Genomic DNA, 24,800 nt, shown 5'->3' on the forward strand with positions numbered 1-24,800 from the left:
GAAGTCAAACACAATGTGGGTTTGCAGCCCTGACATCAAGGGTCCCTGCCCCAATGCTGGTGGGTCAATTTCCCCCAAAGTTCCATTGTCTTGGGCCTGAAGAACATCACATCCTTAGAGCAGATGGCTCCTGACTCATTCTTCCCAACCTATGACTCATAGTAACACGACGCAGGCCCAGAAGAAACAGACTTGCTCAAGTCTCTGAAGGATTGTAGAGTTAAATTTTATGGAATCTAAATTAAATTTATATTTGAGTATTTCATTACATTTTCTTTAATTAGACTGAATGTTACTGAATAGTATGAAAAATACATAAAGTTATAAACATATATATGATGAACACAAATATTTTAAAACTTCATATAAATGAGGGGAGGGAGCCCTCTCTGTTGTGGCAGCTGACACACGCTGTGGCCCAGGATCTAAGACCACAGGTTCCAAAGGAGCTGAGGTGCGTTGCTCACAAGCTGCAGGTGGGTCCACATCTGGAAGTTCAGTGACGGCTGTGCCTGGAGCCTGCTCTGGCTCTGGAGGGGGCACCAGAGTAGGCGTTGCCACTTTAGGTGTTTCTTCATCTAGCTCTGGAGTTGCTTCTGTAGATCCAGGAAGAGAACATGTTACCACCATGACTGCCTTTTGTGTGCCTTACAAGAAAGAAACCTCCCATCTCCATCACTGAAGTCCCAGTTCAAGGCCCCACCCCAGGAAGCTCTCCAGACTGCAGGCCCTGGGCAATGACCTGAGTGGCTCTGTGCTCCTGCCTAAGCTCAGCCTCTGGGAGCTCTTTTCTGTGTGGGCCATCCTGATCCCCACTCACCCACACCACTCAATCCACATGCACAGCTCTCTGACTCCCTCCCTTTTTTCTAGCAGAAGCCCTCAGACCTCTGCCCTCTGGCAGAAATCTCACAAGGCATGAGATCCAGGGTGTTGCCAGCTTCTCCAACTCACAGTCCCCATACTCCCCTTAAGGCTCTGATCCAAAGCCCATTCACTTTTTCTGCTGGTTTAGAGATCCACTTTCTGCTTCACAGTACGTGTAGATCAGCGATACTTTGAGGAAGAGGTCATATGGGGTGTACTGTGGATGCTACCTGCCTGTGCAGCCCAGTGTGACTGAAATCACTCCTGCCTAGAAGGAAGCCCTGGAGTGCAGCCCTGGGGTCAGGGCCTTTGCTGAATGAATGAGCCCAAACCACCCCCATCTCAGAAGGCTGGGTGAGCCTGGGGTCCCCCTGCTCACCCCTGGAATTTCTGATCTGGCTTCACCCAGGACAGAGACCCCTAATGGAATCTACAACGTCTTTATCGAAAGAGAAAATAGCTTAGCCTAAGTCCTGAGGAGAATCACAAATAAGGTACACGTTTCTTTAAAAGAAGAGAAAATGGCCAATTGGAACAAGCACAGCTCCTCCAGCACACCTCTCCAGAGTCCAGGCTCCCAGCGGGCCTTTTCCTGGGAGGAACCCCCACCCGCCGCCCAAAGTCCCTACAATAACCCTATGAAGCTGGGCCTAGGCTCTCCCCATGTTCAGAGAAACAAACACTCAGGGACATGCAGTGATCTGGAGATTCACAGCAAGCAGGTGGCTGAGTGAGCACTGCGCTGTGGAGGGGCAGGGCTCACCTGGTCCATGGTTGGTCCCACACACGTTGGTGAGTCCCAAAAGTTCTGTATTAACACAGAAGGGTGGGTGCGGACCAAGGTGGGGACGCTGCCCAGGAAGCTGGGCACCAAGTATTTGACCAGTTTTTCCATTAACTGTTCCTGGGAGGTCTGCACCTTACATGTCCATTTTTATTTTTAATTTAATTTTTTTTTTTCCCTGTGAAGATCAAGCTTATTTGGAAGCCTGAGTGAGTGGTGTTGGGGACAACATGGAGGCCCAGGGGTGAGCTGACAGGCCTCCATGTTGGGCTTAGGATGCCCCCACTGGGAGGTCAGCTCTGAGTCTGGGCACAGCACAGGGTGGAGCCAGCTCCCTGGGAAGCAGAGTCCTGGCTCCAGGAAGGGCAGGTGGAGAAGGTGAGGGCAGTTCTCCCTGGGTGGGTCAGGGTCCAGAAAAACAGACTTGCTCAAAGCTTTGAGGGTTTTTAGGGTTAAATTTTATAGAATCTAAATTAAGTTTCTGTTTAGGAGTATTTCAGTATATTTTCTCTACGGTACACTGTATGCTATTAAACATCATAAAAATATAATAAAATTATAAACATAAGTAACAAGAATATTAAACATTTAACACTGTGTCTAAATGGGGTTAGGAGTGTGCCCTCTCTGCTATCGCTGCTGACATGCGCTCTGGCCCGGGATCTAGCACCACAGGCCGCACAGATGCTGGGGTGAGTTGCTCAAATGCTGCAGGTGGTTCTTCTGCCTCTTGAAGTTCAGTGAAAGCTGGGCCTGGATCCGGCTCTGGCTCTGGAGAGGCCACTAGGGTGGCGTTGCCCTTGAGGGTTTTCCTGATGTTCTTCTGGAGCTGGTTCTGTAGATGCAAGAAGAGGACATGTTACCACCCTCACTGCCTTTTGTGTGCCTTCCAAAGGCACACTCACCCACGCCACCCCCGGAGGCCTCCTCCTCCTCCTGTCTCGGCCTCAGTGGGCTCAGGTGCTCCCGCTGAGGCACTGGGCCTGGTTTGGCAGGTAGGAGACTGCAAGTTGAGCTCTATGGAAGCCAACAGCATCATCAGGCTGGGAAATTCTGAAGGTGCTGGTCCAGCCAGATGCTCAGGATGCAGGGGATGGCCCTGGGGAGAGAGATAGGTGAGCAGCAGAATGTGAGGCCTGCCTTTCCCTTCCACACGGCCCTCCCACAGCACCACTCAGAGAGCCTGGGGTCCTGTGCCTGCTGCTCCTGCCCATCCAGAAGCCAGACCTACTCCTTGTCCACCTTCAGTCTGGCAGTCCTGGCAGAGATGGGCCTGGTCACCCAGGAATGGTTGGCATGAAGCCCTCCTACCTGACAGCTCTGGATCAATGAGGGAACCACCTGTCCCCTTCTTCAGGGGAACCTGACATGCTCTCCCAGTGTCCCTGTTCCCTCCCATTAGGACTGAGAGGGCTGGTGTCCACCCAGTTCATGTCACTGATTGGCACTGAGCAGGTGCTTCAGGAATACTGACCAGTGAGCAATCAAACAAACCCCAGGGCCTTCCTATCACCTCAAACTTTGGCTCCTGTACCTACATGCTGCCTCTGTCACTAGCTGTCCTGTGTGGTTCTTTGCCTCCCACTGAAACTCAACTCCCACAGGGTGGGGTACCCCAAGCTGCCACTGCCGAGGTTCTACCAGATTAGGGAGCAAGGTCCCGGGATAGGGGTGCAGACTGGGCTAGAATTAGGAGTGGAAGGCTATGAATTGTCTGAGGGGCTGTCTGTCCACTGACCTTCCCACTCGCCCACACCACCCAAATCCACTTGCACAGTTCTCTGACTCATGTCCCTTTTTCTAGGGAAGCCCTCCGACCTCTGCCTCTTGCATAAATCCCACCATGAGTGGGATCCATGGTTTTGCCAACACCTTGAATTCACAGTCTCCATACTCCCCTCATGGATCTGATCCAAAACTGACTCACGTTTTCTGCTGAACAGAGGTTTACCATCCTCTTCACAATACGCGAAGATGCAGCCATAGGGAGAGGAGGCCAGGAGGACGTCACATCAGGTTTCCTGTGGACACTATGAGCCTGTGCCGCCTAGTGGGACCGAATCGCTCCCTCCCAGAAGGAAGCTCTGGAGTGCAGGCTTGGTGTCTGCTCTGAGCACTGGGTTATGGTCAGTGCCTAGAAACATTTCTGTACCTGGCAGGGCTTCTAATATACGTGCTGATTGAATGAGCCCAAACCAGCCCCATCTCAGATTGCTGGGTGACCCTGGGCCCGACTGCTCACCCCTGGCATCTCTAATCTGGATTCACCTGGGACAGAGACCCCTAAGAGTATCTCCAATCTCTTTGTAATATTAGAAAAGAGCTAAACCCAAGGCCCCAAAGAGAATCACAATTTGGCAGTGGCTTCTTCAACAGGAAGAGAAAATGACCAGTTGGTTCAATCATAGCCCATCCAGCAGACCTCTCCTCGGTCTAGGCTCCCAGAGAACACTTACCAGGGAAGAACCCAGCAAGTCCCTACAATAGCCCTATGAGCCTGCTCCCTGCTTCTCAGAGGTTTCAGAGGAACAAACACTCAGAGAGTTGCAGTGACCTGAAGGCAAACAGCCAACAGGTGGCCCCATGAGCATGTGCTCTGGAGGGGGAGGGGCTCACCTGGTAAATAATTGGTTCCACTGCTGCTGGGTGGTAACAAATGTTCTGTAGTAACAGGAACGAAGGTGGGTTCCCTCCTCAGGTAATTCACCACTTTGTCTAGCCAGTGTGCTAGGGCGATGTGCACCATACAGGTCTTTTTTCTTTCTGCCTGTGAGGCTGAAGTTCACTGGTAACCCTGAGTAGGTGGTGCTAGACCGGTTGGCTGTCCGGCAGCTGTTTCCCAGGCCTGGGCTGAATGGACTCCAAGTTCTGCTCAGAAGGCTGCCATCAGAGGCTAGCCCTTGACCTCTGGCTGCCAACCTCTGAGTCTGGGCACAGGTTGGAGCTGTCTCCCATGGAAGCAGAGTCCTGGCATCTTGGAAGGGCAGGTCTTCAAGGCCAGAACCCTTCTCACTGAGAATGTTGGGCATCCTGAGGCCAAAACACATCTTCCATGATGCTCCAGCTCAACACTGCCCTCCTGAGTCCCACCCGCCACAGCGTTCTGGTTACTGAACAGAGCATTGAGGAGCTCCCAGTGAGGGGCAACCCCCTTAGGTTCCAGGCTGTGAGCACATTCTCTTTGGGTTCCCAGGGTCTGTGTCTGTAGTAAACTGAACTGTTCACAGAAAAGCAGCTGGGTCCTTCTGGTCTTGGCCAAGGCAGAGTGAAGGGCAGGGGGAGGGGCAGGGCTAGAAGGTGGGATTGTTGTGTCCGAAGATGCAGATGGGGAAGTGCTTGACGTGGGAGGACCACTGGGCGGACAACTGGAAAAACGCCACGTCATTCCACTCCACGCCATCGATGACGACCGGCAGCATGCTCTGCTGGTGCTTGGCCCTGCAAACCAGGCGACCAATGCCCTGGATGCACTGGCTTTGGGACTCCACATCCTCGTCCATGGTTTTCTTGGGCGCCTTCTTTTTTCTCTCCTTGGTGACCACAGTCATGGACATGGCAGGTGTTGCTGTGCCCTCACCACTGCGGGGCAGCCTGCTGACATGGACAGACTGGAAGAAGCACTTGAGTGTGTTTTTGGTGGTAGGCAGCTGTTTCTTCTCTGCGACTCTCTTTGTATCTATTGGCTGGACTGCTGTCCAGTAATCCACCTGCAGCTCCATCATCTGTGCATGGACACTCTGGCTGGTGGAGGACAGGCCCCCACTCATTGATGTGGGGGAGAGTGTGTTGGGTGAGGCCTTCCCGGTAGGGGACAGAAGCTCACCGCACCATGAGAGGACTACATCATCTGAGCCTCCTGACATGGCTGCAGATGGTTCCACTCTTCCAACCTTCACTGCCCCCACAAAGGGGATGAGCTGTGTGGACTTTTCATTGGGGCGCTGCTGCTTAGACATGAGAATGGCCTCAGCAATGGGCAGCAGGTAGACACAGTTGGCCCCCGCAACGTACTCAGAGATTCTCGACACAACGTCCTGTGTGTCCTGCAAGGTGTTCTCAGACTCCAGGTTGTTGAACATGTCGCGCCAGTACAGGTCCTGGAACAAGTGGTTGTAGCGGCAATCCATGGAGCCCAGGTAGCTGGCCAAGGGGTGGGGACCCAGCGGGATGACCAGGAAGCGCATGTAGTCTAGCCATTGGGGTGGCTGCTGGGACAGCTGCCTCACGAAGACCCGCAGCACAGCGCTGAAGTAGGGCTGTGCCCCTGCCACCGCCATCTTCACAGGCGTCAGGGCCTGGGAATTGCAGTTGCAGTATCTCTGCATGTGGGAGACGATGATGCTGAAGGCCTCCTGGACGTCATCTGTGGAGCAAGTGCACACCACGGGCAGCGTGTGCCCCTGCAGGATGTCCGAAAGTAACTGGCCCTGCCAGTCGCAGGTGTTGACCAGGATGATGTTCTCGGGCATCTTGTCCTGGGAAATGAGGATGTTGCTGAGCTGGTCACGGACGGGCTTCCTGGGGATCTGCCGCTGGCTCTGTGGGTCTGGGCTCTCGTTGTCCAGTCTGTTGACCCACTCATTCCAGGCTGTGTCGCAGCCCCGGTGGCCAGCCTGCTTCCTCTTGGACCTGCTGGAGGGCAGGACCAGAGACTTGGTGAAGCGCACTATGGATGGCAGCTTCTTGGTGAACCAGTGCTGGGCGGAGGACCCTGCCTCCCGGTTGTCCTCCAGCTGTGCCAGCTGCTTCCCAGGGGAGCAAATTCTGTGGGCCATTGAGTCAGAGCTGCTATCACTTGACATGCTGTCAAAGTATCGCCTGAGTTTGGGCTTTGGGGTGCTGGGGACACTGATATCGTCCTCCGTGTCTAGGCTACTGTCACTAGAGCTCAGCACAATGTCATACCGACGGTGCAGAGCCTTCTCCACTTTGGGGACATGCCTCACAAGGGCCTGTTCTGAGGATATGACCTTCTCCGACACTTGGGCCCTGAGCATAGATGCCACGGCTTCCTGGTGGTAATTGTGTTGACTGTTCATGCACCTCCTTCTTACTATGAGATTACCTTTGTCCAAGTTATTCTCCTGGGACTGCCTGTGGACGGAATTGTGGCTGGCCGGCTGCTCAAAGAAGCAGCTCTCAGATGTGCTGGCGAGGTCCTTATGCGAGGTTTGGACCTTGTTGCTGGCGGGCATGGCAGTGGCCTCCTGATCGATATGCTGGCGGGACAGGGAGGGCATTCGAATCTCAGTGGTGGGTTTGCTGTAGGCCACAAGTTGGGAGTCACTGTGGCTTGGCTGCTTGCCTCCCGGGGCCCTAGCGTTCTCAGGCAGGTGGGCCAGACTCAGAGGCTCTTTTTGGATCCTGGTGCTGTGGAGGCCCCGCATCTCCATCGGCAAGCTGGAGTCTGACAGGCCTTCCATGTATGGCCTGAGCTTGGGATTGGGGCTGCTGAGGACACTGTGATTGTCCTTCATGTCTGGGCCGCTAGACAGGCCTTCAAAGTATGGCCGAAGCTTAGGTGTGGGGGTGCTGAGGACGCTGCCATCGTCCTCAGTGTCTGGGCCACTGTCACTGGGGTTCGGCAGCATGTCATACAGGAGGTCCAGGTCCTCCTCCACCTCCGGGACATGCTCCCCATGGTCCTGCTCAGGGCCCAGGACCTCCTCCGACAATTGGACAGTGTGCAGCCATAACAGGACTTTCTGTTGGTAGTTCTGTTGCGTGGTCAGGGTGCTCCTTGTGAATATGAGATTCCCCTGATCACAGTCATCCTCCTCCTGGTCAGCGGTATGGTAGCTGGCCTCCCGCTGCGAGAAGAAGCTCTCACACATGCACTCAGAGTAGTTGTCCGAGGACTCAGCCTCGGGACTGTCTTGCCTGGCGCTGTCCTCGTGGTTGATGGGCGGCATGGACAGGGAGGAGATCTGGATCTTGTCCACCTTGCTGGTGGGTGTGCTGTGGGCCACAAATTCGTTGTCCCTCTCGCTTGGCTGCTTGCCTCCCAGGGCCCACGAATTCTCGGGCATGTGGGGCAGACTCAGAGGCTCTGTTTGGGTCCTGTCACTGTGGCTGCCCCACATCTCCGTCTGCAAACTGGAGTCTGACAGGCCATCGAAGTATGGCCTGAGCTTGGGCCTGGGGGTGCTGAGGACGCTCTCATCATCCTCCAGGTATGGGTCACTTTTCCTGCGATTCCCCATCATGTCAGACCGAAGGTCCCTCTCTGACACTTTGGACCTGTGAAACAGCGCCAGGACTTTCTGCTTCAGCTTTCCTCGTATTGATGGCCGCTGCTTCTTTGGTTCCCCCTTCTCCAAGGCATCCTTGTCCAGGTCCTGTCTGTGCTTTCCCCTGCTGCTGGCTTGCAGCTCATCCTGCCCCTCGTAGTTACCTGCTGACTTGGCCTTAGGGCTGACCTGCATGGCACTGCCCTCGTGTTCGATGGGCTCACTGCACAGGGAGGAGATCCAGATCTCGGCCACCGTAGTGGAGGATTCCTTGATGCTGCCAAAGAGGCTCACCATCTGGCCACACCTGGGGTTTCGCTGCATAACGTCAGCCATGCGGATGGCGCCAGAGGCCAGTGTCTCGTAGCCCAGGACGTTTCTGTTCTTAGAGCACTTCCTCTGCTCCAGCATGATCAGGAGCTTGTTACCTTCTCCCTTGAGGAAGTGGTTGTACTGCAGGGAGAAGGTCAGCACCAGGTTGCTCTGCACTGGTCTACTGCGGGGCAGCACAATCTCTTGGGACCTCAGGATGCCCTTAGAGTCCCGCATCCTCACAGAAATTACCGCGGAGTTGAGGCCCTTGGCCAGCTTCTTGAAGATCACTAGCTTCGTTACAGTGAGACTACACCACCTGGGCACGCAGCTGGGGCTGGAGCAGTCCACCTCCCAGGTGGCGAACAGGTTCTGGGGGACCTGTGTTTTGAGCACCGTGGACGTGCTGGCCAGGCCCACAGTTCGTGAGGAAGCTGCAGCTGCTGGCATCCTACCGGACCTTTTCCTACTCAGGGTTGTTGGTTTTTTCTCCTGTGGTGGGACAGAGGAGGGACATGATTGGTGGCAAGAAGTGGCGCATGAGTGATCAAAGGAGAGTGTGGCCACACAAAAAGTGGCCACTCGCTAATCTGTGATTAGGTCAGGGAAGGCCTGGGTGATGGTCTTTTAACCTCAGAGACCTAAAGATATCACAAAGATGCTTTGAAATTAAAACGTTTTAACTAAAAGCTGTTTACGGTGGTCGCTGGGTCCTAGGTTGGAATCTTCTGCAAAAAAAGGTCATTATTTACCTTAACTGAGACTGTCTACTATCTTTTGGAATCTACAAGAACATAGCTTTGGAACGTCAAAGGAATTTTCCTTTTTTTTGGATACTCTGTGGTCTGTGGAGACCACAAATCCCCTCATTGTTATTGAGTTCATTTTTGGCTGTTCTGTCCTATATCCCCCTATGGGAAAGAAGTATGTGTCTGTCATTTCACTTTTCATCCAATCCATCACCAATGGATTTCATGCAACTCACATACATCGCCACTTCTGACTGTAATATCTAAAATAAGGTGACAACTGCCATTCTCCAGAGCATTATTTCAATCCTTTGAGGTTTTTATTCAAGGCAAATGACCATTTGGCTCAGATAAAATCTCAACAATTGTTCACAGTTTTGAATGCTTCTTACATGGACATTTACTTGGCACAATACAGCAGGATCCCAGAAACTCTCACCCAGCACCACCTTGCAGACCTACACCTGGTGCTGGCATCCAGCAAAGGGCCCATTGACGCACCAGTTCCCTGCCTGCCGGTGAACTTGTGACACTTGTCTGTTGGATTCAGGACCTTCCCTTGCTTGTGTTGCTGACTTTATTGGAGCCATATTTTGTAATACTCTTGGTGGAACAAAGGTTAACAGTTAATAGATCCCAGGCTATGGAGAGACAGGAGGGAAAATGGGACTGGTTTTTACCCCTGGCTTTTCTATAAGATTTGTCTTTTGAGAGTCTGGGCAAACACCTTAGCTGTTTAAGTGAGAGCTGATCTTGTTCAGCTCAGAAGATAAAGGGGCACATCCTCCTTCCTGCATGAATCTCAGATGTTCTTAGACAACTGAGGATCTTTGCGGATGTGTCAGAGGTCATTCCTCATGACATGCAGGAGCCCCATAAGGAAATTCCCACACAACTGCAATTAAACTAACTGGCTCTTCAGGGGGAGTACTAATGAGGTTTAGTCCACCTCTGCTGGTAGCCCTTCTGGTTGTTGTAGTCAGCAAGGAGAGAAACTGAGGCACATAAGAAGGTTGAATGAGACTCTAGGTGAGTGAGCAACTTGCAGCTCAACCCATAAAGCAACAAACTTTAACCCACTACATAACACTCCCAGAAACTGTGCTGAGACTCTGCAGATACCAAGCCATAAAAACAACAGCAACAAGCACACCTATAATTAACATGGGAAGTTGTGCCTCCATGGCTGGGAACTCCCAGGCCCCAGCCCTCATTAATATTCCTGATAGGAAGCCTTGACTTGCAAGTGCTTTACAGAAGTGTAAATGTAGGAAGTTTTAACTTCAAAATATCAACTGAAAAATGGCCAATATACAGTTTTCTTTGGGTGCCTAATTTAATTTTTCACAGGCAAAATAAAACAAAAGAAACAAATAACTATAACAGTGGCGGCCTGAAAATTGAACTGATTGAGTGTATAGGATGCATATCTTGATTTGGAAATTAGAAACTTCTAAGGAGAAGCACAGACAAATTCTCTTTAAAAAATAAATGAACAATAAATTTCAGAGATTATCTTCAAACTCTCCTGAAGCTAATACATGCTAACTCCCCATCCTCCCCCTTCTATAGCACGTCCCCTATATCTTTTGCTCTCTGAGCTTCCTTGTCCAGATGTGTTCCTTCCCTTCCCTTCTTTCTTCCCCTTCTGTCCCCTCCACTGCCCCTCCCTACTGACTTAAGGGAAAATGAGATGAGGAATTCTGCCAACTCCCTTTGGAGAAAAGCTGCTCTCAGCCAGAGAGGAACCAGCAATCATCCTCCATTTTCTCTATGGCCCTGATTGGTACACAGAGAAATTTAACTGATGGAACATGTAATCCTGGCTATTTTAACCTATTGCAATTAATATACTCCTGGTTTCTGGGAGCAAAAGCAAGAGAATTACTCAATAAGGTTTATAGAAAACTCCCATAGAGAAGCCTCCACACTTTAGGGATATAGGAAACTGAAACAAGATTTAGAAAAAGGATACAAACAGAAACATGCCTAGGGCTGCTCCAAGATAGAGTGTCGCCTGCAGACTGAAGGGTCCCAGGTTTGATTCTGGTCAAGAGCACATGCCCAGGTTGGAGACTTGATCCCCATTAGGGGGCGTGCAGAAGGCAGCCAATTGGAGATTCTCTCTCATCATTGATGTTTCTATCTCTCTCTCCCTTTCCCTTCCTCTCTGAAATCAATACAAAATCTATTTTAAAAAAGGGGGAGGGGGAGAAGCAAACATATAAACCCTGTATATATTGAGGCTATTTTATTTGTTTTTAACCACAAACAATTAATTGCTTTCACCATCGGAATAAAGCTTTCCTACAAATGTCTGTTTTTTAATCAAAACCTGTTTCCTTCCAACTAGGGAATGTTATGAGAATATATATGGTTTGCTTATCAAATCTTCCCCAATTCCCCTGTTTAGTGAGTGGGTTTTTGTTTTTTTTTACTGTTTAATGATATCAGTGATGCTGACATATGCTTTCTCCAGAATAGTAACATATATACTTAGAATAAATGAACCAGATACTGAACCAAAAGGGAAAGTAATGATTTTAAAGGAACCTTCCAGGAGGAAACTAAGCTTGAGACTGACTGAATGTTTGCTAATCCTCTCTTCTTCAGTATTATCTTCCACAAGACCCTGAGAGATGGCTTAACAGGGTACCCACCCTACTCAGAATGGCCCCAAACAGCCCAGAGACATGCAGACATGCCTCTGACACTAGGCTTTCTCATATGTCTGCCGAAACATGGGGGACCAGCCCACAGTGAAGTGAGAATTCTCTTTTGGGGTACATATTCACCAAATGGGAGTAACTTCACCCTGGGTGCCTCAAACAAGAAGCCAATCTTCTTTTGTGACACCAATTACCTGGTTGCAATATAAAGTGGGTAATAGAGAGGCTTTGGCACCATTAACTTTAAGACTATCTTGCACCTGGGACCTGTGTTGCCATTCCCAGGGGAGATAGACGGAGGTTTCATATACCTGAAAGTCTTTATACCTCTCAGAGTTGTGAGCTTTCTGGAAACTAGAAGAATATTCCCAAATAGAAACAATCCAAAAATGGGCGAATGAATTTGTCAATCCCTTGCTAACATTTGTGGGGGGGGGGCAACCCAGTTCCTGAGGTATTGAAAATGACTCTCCTTGTTTTACAAATGAAGTTTTCAAGGTGCCATAGGTTTTGCTCCAGAAACAATTCAAAGCCCACCATGTCCTTTTACCTTCTCCAAACCTCCCCTATTCATTTTGGAGGCTTGCAGGTAATTGGCTTCATGCAACCAAAGTCCCAGAACCTTTGAAGTGAAAATACCTGAGTTCACCAAGACGTCTTGTCCAGGCCATTTTTAAAAATACAAATCTCTGGAAGATATGACTTATCCCAATAGAAAAAACAATACCTTACCCACCTACACAAATCTCTTTAGCTTTTTCAACTATATCTTTCTAACTTAGTAAGTTTTAATGAAAGTTATTAAATATCTACACATTTTGAATTAACGTGAATACTGACACATTGATTGCTAGAGAAGTCTGAAGTTCACTGCTTTTGGGGTTTTTTTAATTGCAGAAGGTCTGTAAAATGGATTTGGAGCTGTTGATATAATGTTTTTTGCTTTGCTGAAGGTGTGTTTTTTGAAAGTAAGAGTTTGATTAAAATATGTTCATCAACGTCTATCTAAGGAATGCTGTTTGTTCACTTGTGTGCTTACGATTGGAAATTAATGCTCCTAACAGTTAAAAGTTCCAGTTAAGTTGGAAGAAATTATACAGTTATGACAATAGAAGGCTTGAGGTATGGAGAGTCATATTTGAAGGAAAAGGGCAAATGTAAGTTTCTCTAAGGATAGTTATTTCTGAATGGGTAAGAAGGTTTGTAAAAGGTGAGGAAAGGTTTGTAAAAGGGGGTATAGGCTATACAACTTTGTGAAAGTTTTATATAAAAATATTCTTTTATTTCTCTACCAAAAAAATAATTCAAATTGTGTGTACAGTCTTTGTGTGATATGTGTTCATCTATGTGTTATGTGTGGTGAATTGTCAGCCTCCATATGACATTACTAGGATATAATCTTTTATTGGCCTACAAAGATTAAATGCTTATGTAAATTAAGGAGAATTCTGTAGTCTGGACAAAATACTTAATATTACAACTGTTTGCAAGTATGATTAATATCTTTTAGAGTTAGTTACCCTAAGTCTGTGTTTGCTTTACGTAGATTTACAAAAAGTCCATGGTATAATCTTTTGCACAAGTATATTTGCAACCTTCCCAAAGTTTCTATTGTAAGAGACTTTTAAAACAGGAGATGACTTTGAGTCAATTCCAATGGGCCCTGGAGTACCTCAAGGATTTATTCTCTCTCCTTATTAGAGAAACGTTTTTAACTAATTTAGGACTACTTAATATGCTTGAAATTACCTGAGGAGCTTTAAAAAATTAAAAAATATAAATAACTGTGCTATTTGTGTACCTATATTTTTATTAAAATGGATGTTCTAAAGATTTCAACCTGCTCTAGGAAGGAACATACAAAGATTCAAGAAAATTTCAAATAGGAAACACTCTGGTGTAACAGTGGTCTTGGTGTCAGCGACACCAGGCCAGCCAAGAGGATGGTTCCCTGTGAGGGTGTCTGGCAGTTGGACTCCGGGTATTTGTGGCACAAACATTGGAAGTTTATGAATTATATCCAATTCTCAATACAAGAAGCCATGGACAATGTTTTAAAATCTTACATGCTATCTGTTCCTTTTATATTGAAATTATGTATTGAATCCAAATATATACATATACGTATATATTTTCATATCGTTCTCTGTAATTTTACAGTAATTTTTGTTACCCAAAAATTATTGCCTTGAAATGTTATATTTTACCAAAAAGGCAGGTTTTCATCAATTGCATTGCAATCAAAACTATAACCATACCACTTTGTTTTGTCGTTCATAGATATTGTTTTACTTTACTGCATTTTCAAATATGTTACATCTTTAGAAAAATTCATGAAAAGGACTCTTGACTTACTCTATTTTTTTATTCTTTTCATATATTTTATTGATTTTTTTACAGAAAAAGAAAGGTATAGAGAGTTGGAAACATTGATGAGAGAGAAACATCCATCAGCTGCCTCTGGCACAATCCCTACTGGAAATGTGCCTGCAACCAAGGTACATGCCCTTGACCTGAATTGAACCTGGGACCCTTGAGTCCTCAGGTCTAAGCTCCACCCACTGAGCCAAACTGGTCAGGGCTTGACTTACTCTAAGTAACAGGTTTCTACGCAGGGCACATCTTTGAACTGAATGAAGAAGTATAGAACTCTAAGGAATGACTGAATTCACGAAAATACTAGCAAATAACCAGGATAAACAACAAAATGGGTAGGGAACTAAATGAAGAGAAGATGGTTATTATTGTTATGACTCTGTTTAAAATACTGCTGATTTTTAAATCATTTTGTTTTTCAAATATAAGGAAAACTAAAAGCAGAAATTCTACATTACTATCCATGACTCACTAGGTAGGTTAGAGGGAATGATACATTAGTGACACTCATTTCACAGTAATCCCAAGAGACAAAGACTTCAAGGACCAAAACTTACAACCAGGAGATTTTGTTTATTGAAACACATTAATTAAAGACTCTCTCCAATGTGTTAAAAAGGACGTTACCTTATGAGAGGCCTAACCCTAAATGGATATCTGTCACTGACACTGCCCTCCATCCACTAAGGAGACTGAAGACTTTTCAAGGATGAGAACCCACGGGCAGTGGGGGCTGACAGCTTTCCCAAGAAGTCAACAAGGCCTGGATGCTGACAGATTACTGCTGCTCAAACCTTGTTCTTCTATCTCCTAACTGTTATTGATTATATGTACATCAACTGATTTTTATATTTCTATTACACACCTTATTACATATGAATAGTTGAATTTCGACATCTGCTAACTTTTCCCACCTACTAGACAAGTACATTCTAATGATCAGTATGGTAAGGAAACAGTAGAGAGTCTAAATTCTTCAGGTCAAACATAGCATAAGTACAAGGAACAGTGGATGAAGAAGGAAACATAAAATTAGCTTAATAAACAATTATGTAAATACATGCAAAGGGTTTTTGGTTGGCTGGGATGCTTATTTTCCTTCGTCACTTTCTTGTCTAGTAGTAGACATTTTATATTCCTAAGCAGTGTTCCTGCTTTAATGTTTTTGCTTTTGTTCCTGGTATGTAAGTGTTATACTAGATGCAAAATACCAAAACTTAAGACAAGCAGCAAACGGACTCTGCTCATGTTAGCTCAAAATATAAATTTGATACAGAACATTTTTTAAGAAGAACATATAGGATCTCATGGCCTCCCATGCGCCTGCCTTTTAATTTTGATTAATAATAAAAATTCCACTTTGAATGCCATTCAAAGTTAGAGTCTTACCTTATCCCGAATGGTCCATTGTTCAGCAAGACATAACACTAACACTCATCATCAATGCATAATTTGTATTGATTTCTGAATAAAAGGAGGATGTGTGAATGAAAAAGGGGCCCCATGCTAACCTGACTAGCTCAGGGAAGTGATGCAAGGCAGCCTTGCAAACTCAGAGACCTTAAGTAACTACAAAGGATGGTCTGAAATTAAAACAGTAACAGGAGCTCATGATGGGTAGTCAGATCCTTGCCTGGCATCTTCCCTGACAAAGGTCAATCTTTACCTTAACTGAGTGTGTGTACTGCCTTTTTGCCTCTATGATAACATATCTTTGGATTTTCCTTATTTTGGACACCTCATGCTCAGGCACTGTTCTGTGCTCTGCGGAGATCAGAGATCCCTTCGTTGCTATTGAGTTCCTTGTTGACTTGAAACTATCCTACATCCACCATGGTAAAAGAAATATGTGCCTATCATTTTACCCTTTATCCAATCACAGAAGTGTCTCCAATTTGCTTTCTCCTGTCTCCCTAATCTATCACCCATGGATTTCATGCAACCCACATAAGTCTGCAATTTTGCTTGTATTGTATAAAATAACGTGAAAAATTGTCATTCTCGGGAGCATTCTCTCAACCCATTGAGATTTTTCTCGCTCACAATTGTTGATACTTTGGATCAAATAAACACACACAAATTTTTCAGAGCTCTGAAAGTTTTTCACATTAATAAGAGAAAAGGTCCTTGGCAGGAAAAGTAGAATTGCAGGTGAGGAATATGAAGCACATTAGTATCTTAGGTCATTCTCTTAGCAGAGGACAAACTGCACATGCTTGTATTAACAGTGTCACCCATGCGATTTCTGACAGAACATCCCAATGTATGATGAGAACACCGAGGCTTTTCCTGGGGTGGAGGATTTGGATATTAGGACATGTGGTATGTTTAGTGTGGCACCGTCGTCATGGCAATGGAAGGTTTTAAAACCAGGTTCCACAGAAAAAAAGACATGGATCTCTGTGATATGCAGTCCCAGTCCCCATACAATGTGCAGCCCTGGGAGGCCCCAGCTCCTGACATGGAGGAGATGAGGACCCAGATTCCTTTGGGAACTGGACACTAGGAGGGATCTCAGGGGAGTAGCAGGGTGCCTTCTGGAACCTGAGTCCTGTTGACTCCCTGGGGTCCTGGAGTTTGGGTCAATTGGGCACCTACACTCACCCTGCGGCGGTGCTTCAGGCTGGAGGATATATCAGGTGTGTGTGCCGCCTGCAAGGGCATGGAATTGAAGACCCCATCTGTTGGCTCCAGTCCGCTCTCCTGTGCAGAGCTCTATAAAGACAGTTTCCAGTCACCAGGGGAAAACCTCAGAGCCCTGTTTTGCTGGTTCTCTAAAACTTGTGACTCTCCACTCCAGACACACAGAATGTGATCTGCTGAGACCTCTACTGGCAAGGAAAAGTCATGACAGCCTGAGGGCCTGGGACTCCCATTGGCATAGATAAGGGACCCCTCTAGAGCCCCATCTCCACCTGCCTGCCCTACCCTGGGGTGTGATCACAGCAGGACCTCTAGGTTATCCACTGCTCCAAACACTCCCGCGGTTCTCCCTGCAGGACCTCCTATCCACCACATGAAGAGGGGGGGATGTGGGCTGCACAGGGATGGCCCACAGAGGAGGCTGGCCTGGTGGGAATGGGTCTGACTCAGGCCACCTTCACTTACCTGAGGGGATCTTCTTGAAAACGGCCAGAGATGTCGGGCACGAGTGTTGAATCGTCTACAGAGTCTGGAACAACACTCCCTGCAGGGTCTCCGGGAACCAGAGCCCCCATAACTGGGAACACAACAAGAGAACATGTTGAACTGTCAACTGTCTCTTGCCAAGTGAGTGGCAGTTGGGCAGTTGCAAGAAAGTGGGTGCCTGGTTACGGGGGTTCCAAGTTCTATCAGGAAGTGACCTCACTTCCTGGAATTGCCTCCCTGACTCCCCTCACCTAATTACAGCTATAGATAGTCCTGAGGGCTGCTGACTGCTCACCTACCTTCTCCATGGAATACCAACATTGTACACAGTGACACGAACACACCCTCTCCACAATGTTTAGCTGAAGCCAAGGTGCTAGGTTTGAGGAGACAGACCAGGGCTCAGACTCAACCCCTCATTCTTACCTCTTCTTGATCCTGGATAAGTCATTGTGCCTGTTAGATCCTGTCTCTTCTCTGCCTGCACAATGGATTATTGCAGCATTTGCTTCTTAGCGATATTCACGCTCATGAAGGTAGTAGCTATAAAGTAGGAGGAGGAATGCCACAAGGCAAAAGTGCCTACAACCTCTTTTTCTTCCTATTGTCACCTCCTCGATGTCTGATTTTCTTTTAATTCCACCCAGGGTCATTTGACTGTGTGTGTGTGTGTATGAGAGAGAGAGAGAGAGAGAGAGAGAGAGAGAGAGAGAGAGAGAGAGATTGTGTGTGCGCACACACACATATGTTAGTGCTAGGTTGTATTGTGTTAACAAAGCCTGAATACAGTAGTTTGCAGAGGCAACGATTCATTTCATAGCCATATGCCTTCAATGATCTGGTGGAACTAAAAAGACTTCCTGATTTTTTGGATTATTCATCATTTTTCTTATTGTAAGGATGAGAGTAAGAACTTACAAGGTCATATGTCAGAGTGGAAACCAGAAGTTGACATTTTATTTGACAATGGCTTGTGGGGGACATGACTTCCATTTCCCCCTTTGTAACAGCTGCCAATGTCCATATCCAGGTGGTCTGGGGAGTTTGGGTCAAGGCCCCAGAGTGGAGTTATCAGCACAGCTCACTGGCCTGGCCACAGTGATGACGGTTGTATGTGGACATGTGACTTCAGTGAGTTGAATAAAATTCTTTTTGTTAGTCACAAGAAAAAAAGTTCTGTTTTCATATGTCTCATGGCCTTATGAAAACATGCTTTTAGTCAATAATCATGTGAGAGATGCAAATGAAAACAAAAACGAGGGCTCTGGCTGGTTTAGTCAGTGGATAGAGTGTTGGCCTGAGGAATGAAAAGTCCCGGCTTCGATTCCGGTCAAGGGCACATGCCCAGTTCTGGGCATTGATCCCAAATAGGGGCATGTAGGAGGCAGCTAATCAATGATTCTCTCATCATTGATGTTTTTCTCTCTCTCTCTGAAATCAATAAAAATATATTTTTTCAAAACACAATGGGATACCGTCTCACACTTGTCAGAATGGCTATCATCCAGAAATCAAGAAAGGACAAATGCCGGTGATTATGTGGAAAAAAAGGAACCCTTGTGCATTGCTGGTGGGAACATAGACTGGAGCAGGCACTCTGGAAAACAGTATGGAGCTTCTTTGAAAAATTAAAGTGAAACTCCCATTTTACCCAGTAATTCCACTTCTGGAATATATCCCAAGAAAGCAGAAACACCAATCAAAAAGGATATATGCATCCCTGTGTTCGTAGCAGCACAATAGCTAAGATTTGGAAACAGCCTATATTCCCATCAGCATAAGTGCCCAACAGCAGCTGAGTGTAAAAAACCCGTGGTACATCTACATTATGGAATACTATGCTGCTGTAAAAAAGAAAGAAGTCTTACCATTCACAACAGCTTGGATGGACATGGAGAGCATTATGCTAAGTGAAATAAGCCCGTCAGTAAAAGTAAATATCACACGGTCTCATTCATTTGTGGAATATAATGAATAACATAAACTGATGAACAAAAATTGATCCAGAGACAGAGAAGCATCAAACAGACCCTCAAACCTCAGCAGGAAGGCAGGGGAGAGTGGGGGAGAGAGTAAGAGACCAAGCAAAGGTCTTGAATGCATGCATATAAGCATAATCAGTGGACACAGTCATTAAGGGGGTAGGTGCATGTGCTGCAGGTGGGGGTGGGTGGGGAGGGGTCTAGGGGAAAAATGGAAACATATGTTATACTTTAAACCATAATAAAATAAAATAATACAAATATTTCTCTTAGTAAAAAAAAAAAAAAGAGAGAGAGAGCTAGTGCTCTTTCTGGGTCCCAGAACAAAGCGCCCCCTGACCCCTAGATATGGAGGAACATGCAGGAGCTTCCCAGTATGTCAGGATTTCTAATGTCCAGACCAACTCTGTTGGAGAGGTGGGATCCTTGGCCTGGAAGGTATGAACATTCCTGAACTCTGGGCTCTGAATGTTATGGACATTGGGTGATATCTGCCACTCTATGGACATCAGTTTCCCAATTTTCCATTGAGGGTTGGGTTCAGAACTGCATAAGCCTGACCTCACAACAAAGGGGCCCAGCTCCCTCCACCCTGGGTGGGCACTGGACAGAGGTGCATGCCTGTGGTTCCAACTCTGGACTCCCTTTCAGTAAAATACTGGCGAAAGGCTCATTTACCTGCTGAATGCTCACCATCTCCCCCATGCCTTTCCATGTCTGTGCATGATGCCACCAGCAGATCCTTTTTCAGAGCCCCCGAGGAAACCTGGGTGGAGCCAGGACCCCAACTTTGAGGACACACCGCTGGATTCATCTCAGGCTCTGTTGGGCTCAGTATCTTGTTCATTTATTTCTAAATACATATTACCCTTCTGGAAAAAGCATGTGTGGGTATTACTGATTTCATAAAACAAACAAATAAGCAAACTAAACACCTCTCCCTATCAGCTGATTTGGGGCATATTTTATTAGCAAAGATAGATATTTGCTAATATTGCTATAACATTCCCTAGTTGGAAACAGGTTTTGATTAAAAACAGACATTGGTTAAATATTCCTGCCATTTCCACAGAAGGTTTACTCTGAAGGAGAAGATAATTAGTTGGCTGTGGTTAGGAATAGAGTAGCCCCAGTGTCTACAGGGGTCTTAGTGGCTTCTCTTTCTATGATAATTTCACCTGCTCCCAAACTATCAGTGAGAATGCAAACACCCATGGATCAACCCTATATTTGTGTGTGTGTGTGTGTGTGTGTGTGTGTGTGGTTTGTTTGTTATTGGTTTTCTACATCCCATTTCAGTGAACAGATTTCTCTACAGGAATTTTCCTGAAAGCCTTATTTAGAATTTGTGTTGCATTTGCTGACAAAAACCATTAGCTATATTAATTGGAATCAGTTAGAAAATCCAGGATTACATATTCTAAGAGTTAAATGCCTTTGTGAACCCACCAGGGTCATTGAGAAAATCAGGAACATTTGCTGGTTCCTCTCTTGCTGAGACAAGCTTTTCTCCAAAGGGAGTTGTTAGAATTCCTATTCTCATTTTCTCTTAAGTCAGTAGGAAGTGATAATGGAGGGGACTGAAGGGAAAGGAAGAAGGATGGAAAAGGGTGCAGAATATAGTGGGGGAACTAGAGAAGGTGGAAGAATGGGGTGTTGGCAATTATTACCTTCAGAAGAGTTCAGAGACAGTCTATAAAATTTCTAATTCCTTAATTGTTTTTAAAGGAATTTATATGTGCTTCTGAAAATCTCCTGATTTCCAAATCAAGATATGCTTCCATTCATTCATTCAGTTTAATGCTAGACCTGGCATTTTCCTAATTTTCATTGCATGCCAAAAATTAATTTAGGCACACAAATAAAACTGCACTTTGGCCATTTTAGGAGGATATTTTCTAATTAAATCTTCCCATTTCTGTAAAGCACGTGTAAGTAAAAGCTTCCTATCAGGAATATTAGTGAGGGATGGGATCGGGCATCTCCTGGACTTGGAGGCACCACTTCCCATGTTAATTTTAGGTGTGTTTTGTTGTTGTTGTTTTGTAGTTGTGTGTATGTGTATGTGGTTTTTCTTTTCTTTCCGATATCTGCAGAATCTGAGCAAATTCTCTAGGATTGTTATATAATGTAGTTGGTCAACCTGTGTTGCTTATCTGTTGAGCTCCACGAGGCTCTCACCCCTCAAATCACATTCAAACCTCTGATGTGCCTCGGTTGATCTCCCTGCTGTCTCAAACAACCAGAGGGTCAGGGAACGGTTGACCAAACCTTATGGGTGCTCCCCCACCAGAACCAGTCACTTTAATTGCAATTGTGTTGAAATTTTGCTTTGGGGCTTCTGCACATCATGAGGAATGACATCACACATCCACAGAGATTCTTAGTCCCCTAAGAATACCTAATACTCGGACCTGAGGGAGAATATGACACTGTATTTTTGGAGCTGATTTAGTTCAACTCTAATTTGAATGATATTGGGTGTTGTTGTTTTTTTGGGTTTTTTTTGCTCTGATTCTCAGAAAGCAATTCCGATTGGAAAGGCACAATTTAACAACAGCCACCAATTTTTTTCCTACTGTCTTGTCTTAACCTAAGTTCCATCAACCCTTAATCTTAGTTCTATCTGGAGTATTTAAAAATACAGCTCAAATAAATCTAACCCTCTACCACCAGCAAGGGAAAAGTCATGGATTTAAGATACAACTCACCCAGGTTCACCCAATGGGTGGGGAACCAGCAGTTCAATGGGTCCTTTGTTGAATCCTAACACCATGTCCACGGGTTGGTCCTGGGTGAGCTCTTTTGGAATCCTGACCCACTACGTCAAGTAAAAGTCAAAGTATGAAACATTCAAACTTGTCAAGAATTTTGGTCGTTTATTTAAGTCCCACTGTCAATAACTGGCAGGATGAAACTCTCAGCGGATTGAGATATTCTCTCTGGCAGTTTTGCACCTTATTTTATACATTACAATCAGAACAGGAGATGTATGGTGGTAACAGGAAACCCAGTGGTGATGCATTAGGGTTTCAGAGAAATCAAAGCAGTGAATCCTCTGTGACTGGATAAACAGTAAAATGACACAGACATACTTCTTTTACATGTGGATATAGGATAGTTCCAAGTCAACAATGAACTCAGTAAGAATGAGGGGATTTGTGGTCTCCGCAGAGCATTGCCTATGTGTTGAGGGGCTTGGAAATAGGGAAATTCCTTTGACATTCCAAATTATATGTTATTGTAGATGCCAAAAGGCAACAGACAGGCTCAGTGAAGGTTAAGATTGCCCTTTGTCAGGGAAGATGCCAGCCTAGGACATGACTACCCACCATAAACTGCTTTTAGTTTAAAAGTTTTCATTTCAGAACATTCTTTTTGATAACTTTAGGTCTCTGAGTTTGCAAGAACACCACACAGGGCTTCCCTGAGCTAGTCAGTGAGCATGTGGTTCCTTTTCACATACACAATTCTTGGATCACTTGTGCCTCACCTCCTGACAACAGTCACTGAGTGCTTAGGGCAGTGGTCCACAAACTCATTAGTCAACAGAGCCAAATATAACAGCACAACGATTGAAATTTCTTTTGAGAGCCAAATTTTTTAAACTTAAATTATATAGGTAAGTACATTGTTATTAACTTTATTAGGGTACTCCTAAGGCTTATGAAGAGCCACAGTCAAGGGGCCAAAGTGCCACATGTGGCTCGAGAGCCGCAGTTTGCCAATCATGGACTTAGGGGATTGGTCTGAACTAAAGCCCCCAACCCACCTGGCAGTTCATAAACTGCCCCTGAGGGAATGTCCCTCCTCTGTCCCAACACAGGAAGAGTAACCATCACCCCAGAATGCAGCAGGACCTGTATGTTGTAAGCAGATGCAGCTACCTTGCTGCCCACAGTCCTGGTCTCCACACCTCCCGCTCCCCCATCCCTGTGCCCAGGTTCAACACCAATGCCCAAGAACCTGTTTGCTACCCAGGAGTTGGACAGCCCCAGCCTCAGATTCGTGCCCAGGTTGTGCAACCTGACCTTAATGAAGATGGTGGTGTTCAAAGAGTTGGAGAAAGACCTCAACTCCATGGTGATCGCCATGAAGATGCAGTACTCCAACCTCATATTGATGGTGATCACTGTGAAGATGCAGGGCTCCAAGTACATCCTATGGGAGTGTACTGTTCCCCAGTGACAGTCCTGGGGTTGACCTCACTGCAGGACCCCTACTTCCTCTGTGAGAAGGCAACAAGCTACAGGCCCTGTTGCACTGGAGGAAGTGCTTTAAGAACCAGATCATCTGGAGCTAGAAGACACTCCCTGTGGGTGCCATCCGCATGGCCAAGGTCAGGCAGCGAACCCTGAAGGGTGGACAAAGTGGCCGAGGAGGCTTCTGCTAAACTGGCCGAGATCTGGATTGCTCCCTGTCCAACCAGCCCATCCACTGGGAGGACAGCGCCATACAGGACAGATGCAAGGCTAAGTCAAGGGTTCATTACTCTGAGGGGGTACATCAGAGCTTCTCCTCTGAGCAACAGGCCAGCAACTACGCCACCTATGGACCGAACCTGGCTGAGAAGGGCATTGACATGGGCATGCTCAAGCAGTAGAGGCCATGGATATTAGGAAAGATGTGCATTACCAGGCCACAAAATATCAAATAAAAAGTGGTGGTGTGTCTGGGAAAGTTCAAAGTGTTGGAGGAGGCTGTGGACTCGAGCAGGACACAGCAGAGCACGTCCCAGAGTTGGAGTGGGACATGGACCTTCTATTTAACACACTGCGAAACCCCAGGGACAGTGGTCCAGACATGGAGGATGAGAACAGCACCCTCAGCACCCACAAGCCCAAGCTCAGACTGTTCTTTGAAGGGTTGGCACACTCCAGCTCACAGACACAGACGGAAGCATCCACAGGGCCCGGAGCCAAGAGGAGTTTTCAATTAGGGGCAAAGTGCAAGAAAACACGTGAGCCCTCAGGCATCAAACAGCCCAGAGACAGTGTTTCAGACTCGGCGGCCCACTGCACCCCCTCCCCCAAAGTCGCCTGAGTCTGGACCTCCTCCATGTCTAGCCAGTCTTCTCACCGTGTGGACAGCGCCATGTAGGCCAGCCCAAGACCAAGTCTACAAATCACTACTCTATAAAGGAGTATCAGAGCTTCACTGAGCAGGAGGCCGGTGAAGATGCCGCCCATGGATAGGAACTGGATCAGGAAGCAGTGACTATTGAAAGTCACAACAAGGTCCATGACAAGCAGAATGTAGTGGCTTGGCTGAGCTGGGCCTAAGTGTCGGAGGAGGCCCTGGACCGTGAGCAGGACCCTGCAGATCATGTCCCCGAGTAGAGGAGGACCCGCACCTTCTGTCTAACATGCTGGAGAACCAGTGACAGTAGCCCAGACAGGGAAGAAGATGACAGCCTTCTCAGCACCACCAAACCCAAGCTCAGGCCATACTGCGAAGGCCTGTCACATTTCAGTTCAAAAATGGACATGGGGAGCATCCATGGTGCCCAGAGCCAGGCGGAGCTTCCGAGTTTTAGCTGGTTCTGCTGAGGGCTAGTGTGTTGGCGCACGGAGTAAATGGTCCCGGGTTCAAATCTGGTCACGGGCACAACTGTGTTGATTACAGGCTTGATCCCCAGCCCTGGCCATGGCACATGCAGGAGGCAAGCAATCCATGTGTCTCTCTCACATCGATGCCTCTCT

Source organism: Myotis daubentonii, chromosome 16 (genome assembly GCF_963259705.1).
Source record: "Myotis daubentonii chromosome 16, mMyoDau2.1, whole genome shotgun sequence".
Taxonomy (NCBI): Eukaryota; Metazoa; Chordata; class Mammalia; order Chiroptera; family Vespertilionidae; genus Myotis; species Myotis daubentonii.